At 40.5% G+C, this 7,208-nt stretch overlaps 1 protein-coding gene across 5 annotated transcripts in view; it reads left to right on the top strand.

The window, feature by feature from the left end:
• The first annotated feature begins 1,655 nt into the window (after positions 1 to 1,655).
• CNTN1 (contactin 1) overlaps positions 1,656 to 7,208 on the top strand; it is a 370,073-nt gene continuing 364,520 nt past the window's right edge. For 4 of the 5 annotated variants that reach the window (XM_007168319.3, XM_007168318.3, XM_007168316.3 and 1 more), the window contains exon 1: positions 1,658 to 1,798. The gene's annotated coding sequence lies outside the window, so the exon portion shown is untranslated. Of the gene's footprint in view, positions 1,799 to 7,208 lie in introns of all 5 variants that reach the window. The other variant, XM_007168320.2, reaches the window with a different exon arrangement.

Here is a 7,208-nt window from a genome sequence, read left to right as displayed (position 1 = left end):
CTCTACAATATTTTACTGTCTTAATTGCTTCTTGAATCCCTTTTAAATAAGTTCAATGTATTATTCTTACTTCATTCCCTAACACCTAACACAGCGTGTGGCACAGATTAAGTGCTCAGTAAATGCAGTAAGTCATGAACAATTTGTCCAATTCAATGGAACAACTGGTGTGGGTGCATAGGTGGAGGCATAAGACTAACAGGAATATTATGTAGAAACATGAATGATGGGATCTTGAAACTTGCCATTACATTTTAGTTATTTCTATTCAGTATTAAGAGGGTTTCTGACATAAGAGTCTTATCTATTGTTCACAATAAATTATCTCTAAGATTCCTTCTGACTTCCAAATACATTAATCTGATTCCTCCAGTTTCATGAAGAGAACATTGACGAGTCTGGCTTAACAGTGATAACAACCATAAGCACTAAGAGCCTACACTTGCTTAACATTTGATAACAGTGTCATCTCCACAGTTGCCCAGTGAGCCACGTCCATCATAAGCTCTTTGAGGATGGGAGCTCAGTCATGCTCAGCTCTAGTTAAGACAGCTACTTAATTTAGGTGGATGAGGAACTTGGCTATTTGCAGAAAGGAAGCAGCCTGTGAGGGAGAAGACTGTTTCCTTATATGGCATTAGAATAAGACACCTCCCTACCCCCAATTTTACTTGTGATTTTCTATGATTATTCCTCATCTAAGAAGTCCCTTGAATTCCACAGCTTTCTGACTCCACCTGGACCAGTGGCAGAGATGGAATGTGGGCAGAAAATGGTTTTACCCTGGTCCTCCTTCACCTAAAAGGCAAGCTTGGGATCATATAGATTTGGGTTGGCTTATCCATCCTCTGCTCCTCAGGGTTTGAGCACAAAAGAAATGATGGCCCAGTATCAGAAGAAAGGGAACAGATTGATGAGTCAGCCTGGTAGTGATTGTTTGAAGACTTTTGCCACCAAATGAACTGCCCAAGGCAAGTCTCTTATGCAGTTTGGCTTTAATTGCCTTCTTTTACTCTTTTTTGAGAGGTTATTATCGTAACACTTTTCCATCGAAAACAGTGTTCCTACCAGCGGGTATTTTGGAGTCTCCCTGCGCTACATAATAAGCAGTTCAACATTTTCTCCACATGAAATACTGCCATGTTACATTTAGGGGAAAGAATGGAAACTTGAAATAAAATCCTCATGCTTTTTCTTTTTCTCATGATTTTTTTTCACTTAATTATAAGTATTTTTCTATTTTGCTTCATTCGTTACCGAAGTGCGTGCCTCTCTGTCGAGGCACTCACTGCTCCTGATATTTTCGCCTGTCAAATCTCCCAGAGCAGATGGTCCCTTCAGGGAAGCTCTGGAAAGTGCTGGGTGTCTGGTTCTGGCTGGTCCCTCCCTCCCTCTTGGGGTCTCAGATGACAAGTCAACAAACCAGTTTCCCTCCTCTTAGGGGTCATTGATCCAGTAGCAGCAGGGTTTGGTTCCAGGGACTGCAGAGACCCTTTGCGGTTGGGTTTAGCAGCTACCCGGGTCCGCAGCGAGCCCTGATCCTGGCGTGAGAGTGACATTCCGCCTGTCCAATCAGAGCCTCGGTTTTCCCTCCGGCGCCCGCCCCAGTTCCCTCGCCGCCCCAATAAGCGCTCTAAAAGGCCGGGCTTCTGCTGTCAAGTAGCTGGGGTGGGCTCGGCCGAGGCGAGGAGGGGCGCCGGGTGGGGAGATGCTCTCCCAGGTGTCTGTGGCGGAAGTGGGAAACCTGTAGGTTATGGTCCAGCTGTGCCGCGCCAAGGCGAGCAGGAGCAGGGAACAGGTAGGAGGCAGGACTTGCCCTTCTTTGCAGACAGAATAAAGAATGCGTGTTTTCCTGCTGCTGTTGCCTCCCTTCCCCTTCCCCCAGCCCCGCCCCGCCCTCGTCACCCCCAGGTCTCCTGTAGTCGCCGCAGCTCTCGTCGAGAAGGACGGCAGGAAAGACTGGGTGGAGGGTGTGTGGTTCTGGGAAGGAGGGTTACGGGATGCCGGAGCCCGGGGTGACGGGAGGGGCAGGGCGGCAGTACTATGGGAGAGGGGACCGAGCCCCCTCTCCGTCTCGTCAACTTTCCTCTCGGAGGTTGCGGCCGCCACCGCCGGCGACTCGCCCAAGGGATGCCAAGTCGACCTGGCAGGGGAGGGTCTGGGAGAGCAGACCTGTCAGCAGCAGGGAACCTGCAGGTCTTCCTAAATCGAGAAGAGAAGAGCATCTGCTTCTCCCCACGCCTGTCCGCACCCACTCGTTTCCCCTCTCCTCCCTTGCCTCTAGACTAGTACAACCCTGAAAAACTGGGAATGATTGCGCTGAGGGGAAGAAGGACTTGTATGTTCCCTGGCCCCTGTTAAGAACCGGCTCCTTTCGGGAGTGGGGGGTTGGGGAAAAAGCCTGCAACTCGCAGGGCATTTTCCAGTTAATTACGTCTCCACTGAGAAGACATCAGCCCTTCTCCCCTATCTGCGGCAGACTGAGGAGGGGAGAGGCCAGGAAGGCTTGGCTTCTCTCCTAGCCTGACGCTGTTTGTCGGAAACCACCTTCTCGCCTAGTTCCTAAAAGATGGGTTTATCCTGGGGGAGTTGCGGAGAGTCAAGTAATCGTGCCGGAATGGGCTCCCAGGGGCTGCAAGGCAGCCTCCTTGGGTGACCGCATCTGGGTAGTAGGTGTTGGCCCAGTGCCGTTTCCTGCCGGAGTCAGACTGCTGGAAGCAGTAAGCAGAAGAATTGCAGAGAAATTAGACGCTGCATCACTCTCAGCGACTGATGACACCCTGCTTTGACAATTGCTGAAACATTCGGGTGATGGGAAGGGGGGTGAGGGGAGAAGTTGCAACCTTTTCTCATTTATTCATGCCACATCCAGCATGGGCATTTGTACACGTACTTGTGTGTGCATATCTCCAAGGTGGAGCTATATATAGCTCCTGCTCACCCAGCCCTGTTTGCCTGCTGCTGAGCAGACTGCCTTGGTCTTCTGAAGCAATCTGGAAGCACTGAGTGGGAGGGGAAAGAGGGAATCAAATTCTCCATTAGGGGAAAAGCCTGAGAAGATGCACTCAGACTGAGGAAACCTTGCATGAAATAATGTTTCTGTATTGCACATGAAGATCAATATTTCCAAATATTATTTTGAATACATTCTTAGAGTGCTATTTGATCTTCATCTATTTCCCTGCATTTTTCAGCTTCACAGTGTACACATGAGCCTTATCAGCCTGAAATGTAGCACATATATCAAATAAATGAGTCATATGTGGGATATTTTATTAAATTCATCAGAGCGTAATGGTTTCCCTATGCCTGTACCTTGGTTGTTCGGTGGTAAATGTATTTGGGTAGTAACTCACAGCTGGCAGCATTAGGGGATCTGGGGGAAAATCCCAGATCCACCCACTTTATAGGATATAGAACTAAGGGACCTTTGGAATCTTGGAGGGTAATTTTGTTATATTTCTTTGTACAAATTTTACTTGTGGACCTGATATTTAAACTTGTGCTGCTGTTTTATATCATATCTATTTGCACGACATGGACTTTCTTTTATAGATGTATGTGCATTTATTTTTCCCATTGCCTGGAATTAGTTAATCTTGATGAAAACCTTTATTTTCTTAGATGAGAAAACTAAGATTTAGAGGACATAAGTAATTTGTTTAAAATCTTCTGAAAGTCCACTATTTCAACTCTAATATTCCAACAACCTACTGTGAATTAATTGCATAGCAGTTTACCATCAAATAGAATTCTTCAGTTTCCCATGGTTTTTGGTCCTGGTAACAATATTTGATCAATATTGATACAGTATAGACCAAGGTTATTCAGTTATTCAGACACTGTCTGTTTTGTTGCTTGACCATTATTTGTATGTCTGATTTGTCTTCTAATTAGGCAGTTAGTACTTTGCAGAAAAAGACCATGACCTACATTTTGTATAGCCTACAGTTCTAAGTAGGCTCAAATATTCTTACTGAGGAAGTATCATCATAAGGAATTGTTTGGATGGATGCAGCAATGATTTTGGGTAATCCATTTATTGATAGAAGGCTATGTGTTGAGAACTACTTTTGGAAACTTCCTTTGGCTCCATTGTCTTCTCCATGAGCAGGAATGAATGACATGAGGCATTTCTATATCCTTCCACAGAATGATTCTATTTCCTAGTAGAGGTTATGACTGTGTACAGGTTATTCTATATATACTCTCATATCTTCTTCCCCTTGAGACCAAGTTGAAAGATAGACAATCCATATTTCTCTACACGAAGCATGCCATGCCATGTGCTTTATTTTAAAAAAAGTGATCGACAGGGTCCATCCATTTCTACAGATAAATTGGCCATGATCTATGTCATATCAAGAACCAATCCTCTCTAAGTCATCAGTAAGTTCTTCTTCAAGTCCAGTATTCATTTTCTTTTTATTGGTACATTCATTTTTCTGCCCTTTTGACTCTGCCATTTCTGCTGTATTGTCCACTTCCCCCTTGAAATTTTACTTCTTTGTACCACAATGATCTGATGTCATAATTATTCTCTTACTTTTTATACCCCTGTCTTTGTGCCCCTCTTATGTCTTCTTCCTGCTCCTAGCTTTCAAATGAATCCCCCAAATGGATGACAATTTTATTAGAAATAAAACTTTCCTTTGCATTTCCATTTCTATTCTCTCTTCCATGAGTCATTCCAAAATATTATCCTGGTGGCTAAGAGCACAGGTATTAGAAGGAAGCCTAGATGTGTTAATATTCATATATCACTAGGCAGATAAGTGAATGTCAGTAAGTCAACTGGAAATTACAACAGCACTTATCTCAGAGATTTTTGTGGGATATTTTTCAAGTATTAAGTGAGATAATGCATGTAACACATTTAAAATAGGTATTGGCCCATAGTAATTACTCATAAGCAATAGCTATTAGTAGTAGCAATAGCTACAGTAATGATAATGTACATAGTGACAACCATTTTTTGCTTTCCCTCCATCAGTTGTCATCACCCTTAAGTTGGCTTTTACCAAAGGATACTGCAGTTTTCTAGGCTTTTCTGATTTGTGATCAGTTTTATTTATTTATTTTTTAGATTTCCTTTTCTCTACCTCCAAATGCCTACCATCCATTCAGTAATAAATTTATTCATTTCTATTCTCAACCTAATTTGTATTTTTCTCTGTTTTCCTTAATACCAGTTTCATCTGTCATTGCATGCCTCCCTTAGTGCAGTTATCAAATATCCCAGTGTATAAGTTTCTCTGCTTTAATCTGTCAGGTATTATTATTAGTATAATATATTTTTAATGTCTCTTATTGATTCAATTCTGCTTTGAAACTTTCACTGTGCTTTACTTTGTATCTTTTTTTAAAAATTTTATTTATTTATTTATTTGTTTATTTTTTAACATCTTTATTGGAGTATAATTGCTTTACAATGGTGTGTTAGTTTCTGCTTTATAACAAAGTAAATCAGTTATACATATACATATGTTCCCACATCTCTTCCCTCTTGCATCTCCCTCCCTCCCGACTTTGTATCTTGAAGAGCACTGGCTTTGGAGAAAGAATACCTGGGTTCAAATCCTGAGAACAGGACTTACCAGTTGTGTGAACTTGGAAATGTAGCAGGTGAAGGAATGGGGTATTATTTCACTATGGTTGTCTGGATGACTTACTGTGTAAAGTTGTATTTGAAAGTATATTCACTTAATATTACATTTAAATAACATTTTTATGATTATAAGGAAATACGGGATCATTCAAGAAAAATTGGAAATAAAATATAATTCCATCATCATGCACAGAGATCCACTATCAACCTTATAGTTTTATTTCTATGAATATGCATAGGTATTTTAAATTTACAGATTTGAAATTAGAGTGAATATTCATTTTGACATTCAGCTTTTTTCCCACTTAACATCATACCATAAATATTAATTTATTTTATTTAATATTCTTACTAACCATGTTTTTTTTTATGGCTGCCAAATAATTTTTATATAGAGCTTTTAGATAGTTTCCAGTTTTTCACACTTATGGAAATGAACATAAATATTCATTAATCTTTACCTTTCTGACCATTTCCTTACAGTAACTTCTTAGATGTTACTGGATCAAACATATAAATATTTCCAGACTCCTAATGCTTATAGCCAAATTGCCCCAGCAAAAAAATTTGTACAGAAATTGGTACTCAGTTTAAGCTGATTTGGCAATAGTCTTATTAATACTTGGTACTGTGGTTAAAACAATTGCGACTATTTTGATAGCAGAAATTAGGTATCTAGTTATTCTTTGAGTTGTGTTTCTATGATTTTGAATGAGTTTGAGAAATGTTTTCATTTCTCAAATTGTTTATCTGCTCTTTGTATTTCTTAATTTGTGGATTTCATTTGACTATTTCTTTATTGGGGTATTCATAGTTTCTTCATATAATTAGAAATCTGTTGTAAACTGTGAAAATTTTCCCCACCCTGTTTTTTTGCCTTTAATTTTTTATGTGTTGAACACACAGAAATTTGTAACCTTACTGTAGTTTAATCTATAAATCTATTTGCAGTAATAGCTTTCATTTCTTTAATGCTCAGAAAACTTTCTGCTACCTGACAAAGAATTGAACATAAAAGCACACATTTGAGGGTGCTATTGCTGAACTTCTTTTCTTCTTTGAAGTAGTATTTGGCTTATGTATATCATGTATCTCTGTGTGAAATGGCTCCTGGGGACATAAATACACTCACAGTCTATTGAGATCCCATTATTATTTATGTGACTTTCCCATGAAGTGAATAGTACCTTTATTCTTTCTGAGCTACTGTTGTCCATTTTAAAAGTGCCACAGGGAAAAATGTACTTTGGAAGATATTAAAGACCAGGTTACTCCGCCAGAGCAGGGCACACTGTTTGCACAATTATCTGAATGACTCAGGCACTAAATCTGCTTTTGCCAGGATTATCCAGATGGTCCTTAATTCACTGGATAATTGCTCACCCCTGTACTTGATTTTGATGATATAGACTGACTGTGTCGTCACTTTTCCTGCACTGTTTTATTTGTTGCTATTCTCTAAATGCTTAGGGTTTTTCACATTCATCTCTCTTCATGAGAGGCAGTTTCTATGGTCCTAAGAGCACACGTTTTAGAGTTATGTAGAGCTTTGCACAAAACCTAGCTCAGCCACTTACAAACTGTGTGATTTGTGGCAAGT

This window comes from Balaenoptera acutorostrata, chromosome 11 (genome assembly GCF_949987535.1).
Source record: "Balaenoptera acutorostrata chromosome 11, mBalAcu1.1, whole genome shotgun sequence".
Classification (NCBI taxonomy): Eukaryota; Metazoa; Chordata; class Mammalia; order Artiodactyla; family Balaenopteridae; genus Balaenoptera; species Balaenoptera acutorostrata.
Note: the sequence above shows the minus strand (reverse complement) of the source record. Positions and strands in the feature narration are given on the sequence as shown.